The 12,129-nt window shown below is 51.0% G+C and overlaps 1 long non-coding RNA gene across 1 annotated transcript in view; it reads left to right on the forward strand.

Moving 5' to 3' along the window:
- The first annotated feature begins 1,911 nt into the window (after positions 1-1,911).
- Positions 1,912-12,129, forward strand: part of LOC140407858 (uncharacterized) — a 61,041-nt gene continuing 50,823 nt past the window's right edge. The window contains exon 1 of the long non-coding RNA XR_011939845.1: positions 1,912-1,999. This is a non-coding gene — a long non-coding RNA (uncharacterized lncRNA). The remainder of the gene's footprint in view (positions 2,000-12,129) is intronic.

Here is a 12,129-nt window from a genome sequence, read left to right on the forward strand (position 1 = left end):
CTCTGCCCGAGACCCAGGACAGCCCGGAGTTCGGATCGGAGAAGGACACGGACTTTCCGTCACAGCTGTCTCCAACACCCTCCACCATCCCAGAGACGATCACCTCGGATGGGCACATTAGTGAGGAGACGCCTGGGACACTATCTGGTGAGCACCACACAGTCGGTCCTGTACAGCAGGTGGAGGTAGGAGCAACCGAGGGGCCGGGCGGACGGAGGGCAGGCCAGCCCCAGGAACCAGCTGCCGCCCAGATGGGTCCCGGCCTCCTGGAACATCCACTCCCACCCACAGGGGAGATGCAGGCAGAAACCCGGGGACTACAGAAGGGGCTGAAGGCCAGCCTCCAACACTGTGGGCGCAGGAGCAGGGGGTGGTGCCAGTCATGCGTGCCACCCAGGCTGAAACCTCATGGGTGGCGTCAGCAGTGGAGGCAATGGGGCCGACAGTGTCGGATATGGGTCCGCATGCGCAAGGCATGGGGCATTCTGTGCAGGCAGGGGTCGAGGCCCAGGACGGGGTTGCCCTCTCACAGGCAGCCATGTGCCAGAGCCACCTGGAGTTTGCAGCGGGGCTCCTCAGCGTGACCCAGTCACAGCAGGCCATTGCTGACAGCATCGGCGGCATTGCCCAGGTACTGGCCGGCATGGCACAAACACTGGGCGGGGTGGCCGAGTCCCAGAGAGACGTGGCCCAGTCTCAGAGGGACTTGGCTCAGACCCAGAGGGAGGTGTCCCAGCCTCAAAGGGACGTGGCCCAGTCACTGGCTGATGTGGCACAGACCCTCAGGGTGGTGGTACAGTCGCGTGTGATGTGGTTGTGGTAAACCACTGTTAGTGTATTATATGTATTGTGATAAACTGTTACTGTACTACATGTATTGTGGTAAACCACTGCCTGATGGCTCCGCCTCACCTTGGGCTCGGTATAAAGGTGGCTGACCTCCGGCACTGCCCCAGTTCGGGATCAGTGGCCAGGAGGCTTTCTGTTTAGCTTATTGAAGCCACAGTTTCGTTCACTACTCGTCTTGTGTGAATTGATGGCACATCAGTGGTGCAGTCCCAGACGGAGATGGACTACTCCCCGTGCTCCATGGCCGCAAACGTGAAGACCCTGGTCGAGACTAGAGAGGGACTCCAAGACTGTTAGCGCCAGGTGGTGGTGGTGCCTCAGGGGATGGCTCCGCTCGCACCCCCCGTCCCATGGTGTAGTGCAGGGGCCTTCGGGCACCACGAGGGAGCAGGAGATACTCGGGCCCGTGCTGGTGACCCACGCAGGCCCGGTGCCGGAACACCACAGCACCTCGGACTCCCCCCTCCTGTCCCTGGTGCATCAGGTGGGCAGCGGGCAGAACAGGGCAGCACCACGCCTCCCGGGACGCCCAAGCAGCAGCCGGGCCCATCCAGGCCAGGTCGCCACAGGAGATGTGCGCCAACAGGGGCCTTTGTCGCAGGGCAGGAGTCACAGCAGGCTGCCTCCATTCCTTCTGTACATTCTGGGGAACCACTTAAGCGTAGTGTTAAGGTCCATAAGGCCAGAAAGTTAGACAACAGTTAAGTTGGCACGGGTGCAGAGCACAGTTTAGTTTTAGGGGCTAGGGCACAGACTGTACATATTTGATTATGATAAACACCTGTTAACACCGTTCAAACCTGCCTCGGTGCTCTGTCTGATGGGTGTGGGGGTGGGACGGTCAGTTCTGGCTAGTGGGAGTGGGGGATGGGGGACGAGTGCAGGCCCTGTGGGTGGATCGTGCTCCCCACCCTCCTTCACTCTCTCCACCCACCCCCCTGCCCCGACTGCCTCCAGCACCCCCACCCCAGGGACTCGACGGGACCGTGTGATGGAGTGGCCAGTTCGCATGCAGGGGTCACCCAGGTGGAAGGTGTCATACAATGTGGAGCATGGAGTTCATCGCAGAGTGGGCTGTCATCCTCTACCATCCCATGGACCAGACCTGCTGTCACTGCCAACCCAGTGCCCCCAGCTCGTCGCGCCGCAGGTATGTATAATGGAGGGGGTGTGCATGCGGGTGGTTTGGTGGCATGTGTGGTGAAAGGGTCTGGGATGATGGTGTCCGTGCCACTGGCCAGCAACCCCCCTCCCCCTAGTCGGTGAAACATGAGGCGACGAGGGCGTCCCATTCGCGCTGGCCTTGGCGATGACGTTGTGCTGCCTCCCGTGCCTGGCCAGACCCCACGTCCCACTCATTGACCCCTCCCTCCTCATCCTTAATGTCTGATGAGGCCTTCCCTTCCTCCTCATCCTCCTTCAGCAAGTTATTGTCTGATGAGGCCTGCCCTTCCTCCTCATCCTCCTTCAGCAAGTCGCCCCTCTGCTGCGCGATGTTGTGGAGGACGCAGCAGGCCACCATGATGTGGGCGACCTTGTACTGGAGGGCACCTCCAGAGTGGTCCAGGCACGTGAAGCACATCTTCGGGACTCCGAAGCACCTGTTGACCACACCCCCGGTCGCTGCATGGGCACTGTTGTAGCGGGTCTCCGCGTTGGTCTATGGCCTACAGGTAGGCGTCATCAGCCACGACCGCAACGGGTAACCCCTGTCGCCGAGCAGCCAGCCCGGACCGGTGGGTGCGGGGGGGGCGGGAGGGGTGCCCCTCAAACATGTCAGGGATCACCGAGTGTGCCAAGATGACTGCGTCGTGCACGCTGCCCAGGTACCGGGCGCAGACCTGCATAATGCACATCTATTGGTCGCAGACTAGCTGGACATTCATGGAGTGGAAGCCCTTCCTGTTAGTGTAGAGTGGCCTGTTATCTGCAGGTGGCCATAGGGTGACATGCATCCCATTGATCGCCACCTGGACTTGGGGCATCCCGGCAACGGCAGTGAACCCGGCTGCCAGGAATCCTGGTGGACGCGGTCCACATGGTACTGGATGTACTGGTCTGCCTGGGCATAGAGAGCATCCGTGACGGCGCGGATGCACCTGTGCGCCGATGTCCGCGAGATCCCGTCAGGTCCACATTCAGCAACTGGGAATACCCCGTGGCATAGAAGTTGAGCTTGGCCGTCACCGGGAGCGGATGTCCTCCCCCATACCCCCACGGTGCCAGATGTGCCATCATCTGGCATATGTGTCGCACTTTCCGCTCATCCGCAGGCTCCTCCTGCATACCCGGGAAGTCCTCAATGACATGCGGTTGTGGTGCACACGGGGCCTCATGCGGTGGCCCCTTGGCACCTCCTCCTCCTCAGCCTGTCGACCGGCCGGCCCTCCAGCCTGTCCGGCCGCCACCTGCCCGTCTGCTGCTCGTTCCTCTGCTGCAGCCTCCGTTTCCTCTAGGGCATCTAACAGAGCTGCAGCCATCGCCATGGTGGCCAGCATCACGGATTGGTGTCCGAATGCCCTGGTTTCCTCCCACATTTCAAAGTTGTGCAGGTTAGGTGAATTGGCCGTACAAAATTGCTCCTTAGTGCCCAAGAAACGTTTGGTGGGATGACAGGGATAGGGTGCCGGTGTGGGCCTAGGTAGGGCGCTCTTTTGGAGGGCCGGTGCAGATTTGATGGGCCAAATGCCCTCCTTCTGCACTGTAGGGATTCTATGATTAAGTCATCCTAGGTTTGGGCATTAAAATGCTGGTCTTCCCTGAGCCACAACACTGATAATGTTTCAAATGATCTTTGAGAAAATTGTCAAATTCACCAATACTTCAAAGCAGGCTAAAAAGTTACCTTTTAGATTTGACACTGATCACTCAGTCTGGTAGTCCCAAAGAAGACAACAATTTGACCATGGCAATAATGCTTCTCAGCATTTTCTTCCATTAAGTACTCCCCTTTCTAACTGACACAGATATAATTCTTCCTGTATTTTATACCTTTGAACGAACTTACACAAAGTATTAATATGAGCTTTGGAGGTTTCGTAATCAGCTATATTTCTTCTGAAGTTTCTCCAGAGCACCCGTCAACAAATGTGTGTTTTCCTTTACTAGGGTTAGGGAATAATTTGCAAACATAACACTAGATTGCCTTTGCGGTTTCTGGGAAAAAAACAACCAGGTTGTCATTTCTGACATCCCATTTTTTCTTCATCCTCAGAAAATGGATCCTCTATTGCTTTCGGCCTTCAATCGGCTTTTCTCAGATTTTCCACATTACTTGCATTTTATGGTTTACTGAGGAAGAAATAGTCTATCGTACACGGTAGCACAGTGGTTAGCACTGCTACCTCAAAGTGGCAGGCTCCCAGGTTCAATTCCAGCCTTGGGTGACTGTCTGTGTGGAGTCTGTACATTCTTCCCATGTCTGCGAGGGTTTCCTCCGGGTCCTCCTGTTTCCTCTCACAGTCCAAAGATGTGCAGGTGAGGTGGATTAGCCATGCTAAATTGTGCCTTAGTGTCCAAAGGTTAGGTGCGGTTATGGGTTAGGGGGAGTAGACCTAGGTAGGGTGCTCTTTCAGAGGGCCGGTACAGGCTTGATTGGCTGAATGGCCTCCTTCTATGCTGTCGGGATTCTCTGATATCCAATGAAACAGGTTTAGGCCATGAGACAATGGGCGGGATTCTCTCTTCAGGGGACTAAGTCCCCACGCCCGCTGGAAAATGGGCGAGAATCACTCCGGTCTTTTTCCTCGAAGGTGGTTCTCTGTTTTCAAGGGGGCTAACAGGGCCCCGGCGTGCGTCCCGCAGCTCCGGCTGCTGGCGGGGTCCTGCAGTTACGCCCGCGCGGCCGTGCATCTGTGTGGTGGCCGTCTTCACGCCAGCCCCCGCGCAATATGGTGGAGCCCTACAGGGGCCCGGCGCAGAAGAACATAGGCTCCCCCCGGAATGAACGCGCCCGCCGATCGGTAGCTCCCAATCACGGGCCCGGAGTGGGATCCCCCCCCCCACCAGGACGGCCCCCGCAGCCAGAATGCCGAGGTCCTGCCGGGTGGGACCACATATGAACCACGCCGGCGGGACTCGGCGGAACTCGGCGGAACTTGGCCCGTCGAGCACGGAGAATCGCCATGGGGGCCGCTTTCAACGGCCCCCGACCGGCGCCGTGTCGCCTGCCTGGCAGTTTCGTGGAAGTGCCAGATGCAATTCCGGCGCGGAGGCCGCCCATAGTCTTCAGGGCAGTATTGATTTGTAGTTGCATTATCACTTCAGAGCCCACTTGTTCAATTTTTGTTGTTGTCGTCATATTCCAGTAGTTGTTAAGAAACACAGTTCCACTTGCTCAACTCTAGCTTTAGAATTAATATCAGTATTTGAAAGAAAATGCAGAAAACTCTTTTGGTGTTGGTGTGTAAGATGGGAGTAGCAGGCATGTATTTTGAAAAGGAATAGTTAGTTATTGTCAGCCGATACATGTTTGACAACCTGATGTGCGTTGAGTGAACTCGCCCACCAAAACGAATGTCAAAATTGGATGCCAATTCCAAACTAGTCAGAGCTGCATCCATGAAGTAAAATGATTCACAGCTTATTGATGTGATCAGTGGGTTGGTGCACAGTGCCACAGAGTGGCAGCATTCAAGTCTGCACCCCTGGATAACCCAATACTTATCCCTCAGCCAAAAACTTAAACAGATTATCTGGTCATTTATTCATTGCTGCTTTTGGGGTCTTGCTTTGTGAAAATTGGCTGCCATGTTTTGCACATTACAACTGCGGCTACACTACGACAGTGTTTCATTGCTCATGAAGTGCTTTTTAATACAACCCCCAGAGAGACCGAAAACTTTTAAAAGGAGACAGCTTTCAAATTAACTGTGAAAATGTATGGTGGTGAAAGGAATTATGAACAGAGGTAACAGGGACTCACTTGTATGATTCTGCAATCAGCTACCATAATTTTTTACATCAAAATCATGACTGGAATGACCCAGAATTAAAGGGCAGCACGGTAGCAAAGTGGTTAGCACTGTGGCTTCACAGTTCCAGGGTCCCAAGTTCAATTCCCGGCTTGGGCCACTGTCTGTGCGGAGTCTGCATGTTCTCCCCGTGTCTGCATGGGTTTCCTCCGGGTGCTCCGGTTTCCGCCCACAGTTCAAAGGTGTGCTGGCCAGGTGGATTGGCCATGATAAATTGCCCTTAGTGTCCAAAACGGTTGCGTGGGGTTACTGAGTTATGGGGTTACGAGTTTAGAGTGGAGGCATGGGCTTAAGAGGGCTGGTGCAGACTCGATGGGCCGAATGGCCTCCTTCTGCATTGTAGATTCTATAAAGTGACTAATATGGGGGTCAGGTGTCTCATGAACGTAATAGCTGAAAACTGCAGATTTCCTTTTAATAAATGCTGAGGTGATCACTTTTATGCAATGAGATGTTGTGATGTGATGACCTGAAACATGCAGGTTGGTAAAAACAGATTCCGGAATAAAGTACAAAAAAGAATTGATAACTGCATGAAGTATTTGCAGGGATATGAGAAATTGGCATGAGTATGGGGTTAATTGGGTGGCTCTTTCAAAGGGTGATACCCTTTGATGGGGCCTCGCTCACCAGCCAGTCAGGTACTTACGTGACCAGCGGCAAGCTTTCCCTAGGACCAGTGGTGGAAATGTCAGGTTAGGGAATAGTGGTAGCTGCCAGTAATGCACCAATCAGAGGCACACGATCAGTGAGGGATCCAGGCCACAAGTGAATGGGGGGTTTGATGAGATTGCAGGATGGCGGGGGGTGGGGGGGGGGTGTCAGTAGCAAGGTCAGGGGGTGGCTTTCAGCTCTCAATCTAGCATTGAGTACGAGAGCTCGCTAGCCACGATGACAGGGATTAACTGACACTAAATGCTCACTTAAGTGCCTCAACCTGCACCGGAGCAGGAAGGTCTTCCACGAGTCTTCCCAAACCAGACATAATCGGGGCAGAGGCGGCATCGTGGCTGGACGTAACACGGAACCCCCCCATTCAATTAACTGCCACCCCTGCTTCCAAGCCCCCCTCAGGGGACAACATTGAATTCCACCCCAAGAGCCGGCTTAGCACAATGGGAAGAATGGCCCCCTTCTATCCTGCATCATTCTACGCATCGTGAAAAAGGTGGTGACAATTAAACAAAAGAAACAGGAACAGGAGATGACTATTCAGCCCCTTGAGCCTCCTCTGCCATTCAATAAGGTCATGGCTGATTTGATCATGGCCTCAAGTTTACTTCACTGCCTGTCCCCCCATTACCCTCGACTCACTTGTCGATCATAAATCTGGTGTTGCTCTTCTTAGCCTTAATTTTATTAGCTCTGATTATGTCACCTTTGCTCACGAGTCGCCAGGTATCTTTCTGATACCGCCAAGTGGTTCAAGCTCGAGTTATGATTAATAAGTCAGCACACCGCTTAGTAAGATTGAAATCAACGGTCATTTATTATATACAACAATTAATGCTTACACAATAATCCTACTATCTACATAGAAACCTACCATTACTGGCCAATACTTAACTTTAGGAAGGGCCCACCAGGTCAGGGAAATGAATGGCTTATCGAATCGGATCTGGCCCGCGGGATTCAAAAGGCTGATACGGGTCGATGGCTAGGAGTCTTTATCGGGTAGCGATCGCTGGAGTCAAACTTACTGTTTCTGGTGGATGTTCTTGCGAAGGTCTCGAGCAGGAGAAGACGAGAGAGAGAGAGATCTGAACTTGGCCCCTCACTTTATAGGGTCCCGGGGCTTCCCGCCTCTCGGGGCAGCCCTTGACCCTGAGTCCCAAGTGATTGGACTTGTTCCCAATCACTGGGTTCAATATATCCAATAACGGGGCGATTCCTCGATCGGGGGGTGGTCGTTCACCTGCCTTTGTTTCGGCCACTGCAGGCGCCGACAAGCCTGGCCTGGCATTCAATTGCTAATATGTTGCAATTGTTCCTGGGGATAGCCGATTAAACTGCAGATGTCTGGGTTGATGTGCTGCTCATAGTCTTGAGTATCAATCTGGGCTGACTTCCCCAGAGCCGAATACGCTATTCTGTCTGCAGCTGTCCGTTTGTGTCCTGTTGGCTGCTTTTCCCATCAGCCTTTTCAGTTAGCCATTTTAAATCGGGTTTTGGCCAATTTAATAGGGAATCAGCCATTTTATGTGGCTACACTGGCTAACTCAGCCGTGAATATTTAAAATGACCCAGCCACCACTGTTCCCTGAGGGAGAGAATTGCAAAGATTCACGACCATCTCAGAGAAGAAATTCCTCATTATCTTCATCTTAACTGTAAGACCCCATTCTCTGAAACAGTACCCCGTAGTTCAATGCTCCCCCATGAGGGAGGGGGGGGGGGGGGGGGGGGGGAGAGAAATGCTCTCAATATTTACTCTGCCAAACAGCCTCAGAGTAATTAAGTGCTTCAATAAGGTTACCGAGCCATCTTCTAAACTCCAATTTGTATCGGCTCAATCTGCCCAAACGCTCCTCAAGGTAACCCGTTCATCCCAGGAATCAACTAGTGAACCTTCCCTTAACTAGCTAAATGTAAGTATATCCCTTCTTAATTAAATAGACCAAAACTGTACACAGCACAGTTCCCCGTGGGGGAAGAGGTAAACCAAAATAACCAAATTTACTGAACAACCCCCAAATGTAGAAATTACCAACAAGGTTCCACTTTTTGGAGATTTTACTTGAACACCTTTCAGAACCGATGCAAATTACACATAAATTAACAGGCTAATGAGACTTTAAATACAACTGTAAATTTCATTTTTATAGTCGATAGAACATAGATATGGGGCGGGATTCTCTGGCCCGCCGCACCAGTTTTCTGGTGCGTTGCGCCCCTACCGGCAGCGGGATACTCCATACCGCCAGCCGACCAATGGCGTTTCCCATGCCGTTGGGAAACCGGCGGGCCTGAATGTGCTGCCGGCACAAAGGAGAATCTCGCCAGCAGAGAATCCAGCCCATGTTTGTTTCAACCACAAGTCTTTAAATCACTCCCTGCACTATGCACGTTGCGACTATGTAGCTACACATTTCCACAATACGCTCTTCTGCATTCATGTAGGGTGGGACAGGAGTCCTATTCAAGAGCAGCTTTCACTTTCGAGTTTCACAGGTACGTTCCTCATCAGCGGGGCACGACATTCCTGATGATGCAGTGTTCCTGTGTTCCTTTATAGCCCACCATCCAATCACAGTCCAGTTCCTGGCTAGCTACCTCTGGGAAAATCCGCAGTTCTGTACTCTTTAGTGTTTCTGAACTATTCATACATCTCTCCAAGTTTTCAGTCTTTTTAGCCAGCTCGTCCAGTACCTCTAAAAGCTCCTGTCTCCTTTCCTACCAAACAGATAAATCAACCTCTATCTGAGAGTGATTTGTTTCTGCCCCTCACAATAATATTTTATGTTGCTGTTTCTGTCTCTGTCTGCAGATTCTGAGTCTGCAGATGTGTGCTGATCACTTTCCAACTCCTCTGCTTGTGGTTCACCTATGCATCTGCATCTCACCTTTACGTTTGCCAGCCATTTAACTTCTTGCTTAACTTCCTTCCTGTCGGTATTGCTTTTTGGTCAAGAGTCACCAGGTCACATGGACCAGTATTTCTTATTATCCAAGAAAATTACAATTGATCCCTTTACAATTGATTCAAACTCTTAAAGATATTTTCAGGCATTCTTCAAAACAATTACACATTCCATAGACCTTTTAAAGGAATTACAGATTTTTGTGACTGTGCTGCTTCTGTGTCAAGTGTTCTCACCAATGCCCTGTACAGTTGTAATAAGACTTCCCTGCTTTTACACTCCAATCTTCAAGGCAAACATTTCATTTACTTTCCTTTTAAAAAAAATAAATTTCGAGTACCCAATTCATTCATTTTTTCCAATTAAGGGGCAATTTAGCATGGTCAATCCACCTACCCTGCACATCTTTGGGTTGTGGGAGCGGAACCCACACAAACACGGGAAGAACGTGCAGACTCCGCACAGACAGTGACCCAGAGCCGGGATCGAACCTGGGACCCTGGAGTTGTGAAGCAACTGTGCTAACCGCTGTGCTACCGTGCTGCCCCTTCATTTACTTTCCTAATAACTCACTGTACCTGCATGATTCATGTACAAGGACGACCGCATCCCTCTGTACTGCAGCATTCTGTAGACTCTCCATTTAATTAATATTCTGCTTCTCTAGTCTTTCTCAATGCATATCACCTCAGATTTTCACACATTATGCATTATCTGGCAATTTTCTTCACCCATCTAGAACCCCTTGCATATATCCTTCTCAGACATGCGCTCCCAACCATCTCTGTTTGCCAATAAATTTAGCTACAATATGCTCTGCTACTTCATCCAAATCGTTGATATGCATTGGAAATAGTTGAGGCCCTAGCACTAAACACTGTGGCACACCACCAGTTATAGTTTGACATTCCAAAATGACTGATTTAGAACATAGAACACAGAACAGGCCCTTCGGCCCTCGATGTTGTGCCGAGCATTGTCTGAAACCAAGATCAAGCTATCCCACTCCCTGTCATTCTGCTGTGCTCCATGTGCCTATCCAATAACCGCTTGAAAGTTCCTAAAGTGTCCGACTCCACTATCACAGCAGGCAGTCCATTCCACACCCTAACCACTCTCTGAGTAAAGAACCTACCTCGACATCCCTCCTATATCTCCCACCCTGAATCTTATAGTTATGCCCCCTTGTAACAGCGACATCCACCCGAGGAAATAGTCTCTGAATGTCCACTCTATTTATCCCCCTCATTATCTTATAAACCTCTATTAAGTCGCCTCTCATCCTCCTCCGCTCCAAACAGAAAAGCCCTAGCTCCCCTCATCTTTCCTCATAAGACCTATCCTGCAAACCAGGCAGCATCCTGGTAAATCTCCTTTGCACCCTTTCCAATGCTTCCACATCCTTCCTATAGTGAGGTGACCAGAACTGCACACAATACTCCAAATGTGGTCTCACCAGGGTCATGTATAGTTGCAGCATAACCCCGCGGCTCTTAAACTCAAGCCCCCTGTTAATAAACGCTAACACACTATAAGCCTTCTTCACGGCTCTATCCACTTGAGTGGCAACCTTCAGAGATCTGTGGACATGAACTCCGAGATCTCTCTGTTCCTCCACATTCCTCAGAACCCTGCCGTTGACCCTGTAATCCTCATTCAAATTTTTTCTACCAAAATGAATCACCTCGCACTTATCAGGGTTAAACTCCATCTGCCATTTTTCGGCCCAGCTCTGCATCCTATCAATGTCTCTTTGCAGCCTACAACAGCCCTCCACCTCATCCACTACTCCACCAATCTTGGTGTCATCAGCAAATCTACTGACCCACCCTTCAGCCCCCTCCTCCAAGTCATTGATAAAAATCACAAATAGCAGAGGACCCAGCACTGATCCCTGTGGTACACCGCTGGTAACTGGTCTCCAGTCTGAAAATTTTCCATCCACCATCACCCTCTGTCTTCTATGTGATAGCCAGTTACTCATCCAATTGGCCAAATTTCCCTTTATCCCACACCTCCTTACTTTCTTCATGAGCCGACCATGGGGAACCTTATCAAATGCCTTACTAAAATCCATGTATACGACATTAACTGCTCTACCTTCGTCTACACACTTAGTTACCTCCTCAAAGAATTCAATCAAATTTGTGAGGCAAGACCTACCCTTCACGAATCCGTGTTGACTATCCCGGATTAAGCTGCATCTTTCCAAATGGTCATAAATCCTATCCTTCAGGACCTTTTCCATTATCTTCCCGACCACCGAAGTAAGACTAACTGGCCTATAATTACCAGGGTAATTCCTATTCCCTTTCTTGAACAGAGGAACAACATTCGCCACTCTCCAGTCCTCTGGCACTATCCCCGTGGACAACGAGGACCCAGAGATCAAAGCCGAAGGCTCTGCAATCTCATCCCTTGCCTCCCAAAGAATCCTTGGGTATATCCGATCTGGCCCAGGGGACTTGGCGATCCTCAGATTTTTCAAAATTGCTAATACACCCTTCCTCAGAACATCTACTTCCTCCAGCCCACCCACTTGAATCACACTCTCATCCTCAAAAACATGGCCCCTCTCCTTGGTGAACACTGAAGAAACGTATTCATTCAATGACTCTCCTATTTCTTCTGACTTCATGCACAAGTTCCCACTACTGTCCTTGACCGGCCCTACCCTCACCCTGGTCATTCTTTTATTTCTCACATAAGAGTAAAAAGCCTTGGGG

The sequence above is a fragment of the Scyliorhinus torazame genome, chromosome 2, assembly GCF_047496885.1.
Source record: "Scyliorhinus torazame isolate Kashiwa2021f chromosome 2, sScyTor2.1, whole genome shotgun sequence".
Taxonomy (NCBI): domain Eukaryota; kingdom Metazoa; phylum Chordata; class Chondrichthyes; order Carcharhiniformes; family Scyliorhinidae; genus Scyliorhinus; species Scyliorhinus torazame.